Below are 513 nucleotides of genomic sequence, written 5' to 3' on the forward strand. Positions count from 1 at the left end.
CCCCAAGGAAGCGCGACATTCCTGTGGCATTAGCAGCTCTCCCTGCACATAGCTGCCTCCTCCCATCGAATTACAGCCCCAGCACAGCTCACACATTGCAGTCGTGTTGCTAAAATCAAACGTTTACCCAAGTAAAATAAACATTGGCAGGGCAAGGCGCGAGACTGTCGGCGCGAGCCCTGGCGATGCCGCCCTCGGCCCTGGGCGAGCGTGCTGCCACGCAGTGCCCCTGGGCCCGCTGCACCAGCCGTCTGCCTTTCCTCCCAAAACCAGCTTTCCCGCCTCCCCCCCGTGAAAGTAACATCCTGAGCATCTGTGTTTGATGTGACACACACTCCAATTTGTATCAATAATTAAATATTGTCATTCAGACCGAACAGGCTCGATGTGAAAAGAGGCATGAGAGGAGCTGTGGGTTGTTTGGAAGGACATGGCTGTGTCTTTCCTCTGCACAACCAGCACCAAGTGTTTTGTCCAACCAGGACTTGTAACATCAGTGAAACTGAGGAAATG

This window comes from Pterocles gutturalis, unplaced genomic scaffold (assembly GCF_000699245.1).
Source record: "Pterocles gutturalis isolate BGI_N339 unplaced genomic scaffold, ASM69924v1 scaffold21319, whole genome shotgun sequence".
In the NCBI taxonomy this organism is placed as follows: Eukaryota; Metazoa; Chordata; class Aves; order Pterocliformes; family Pteroclidae; genus Pterocles; species Pterocles gutturalis.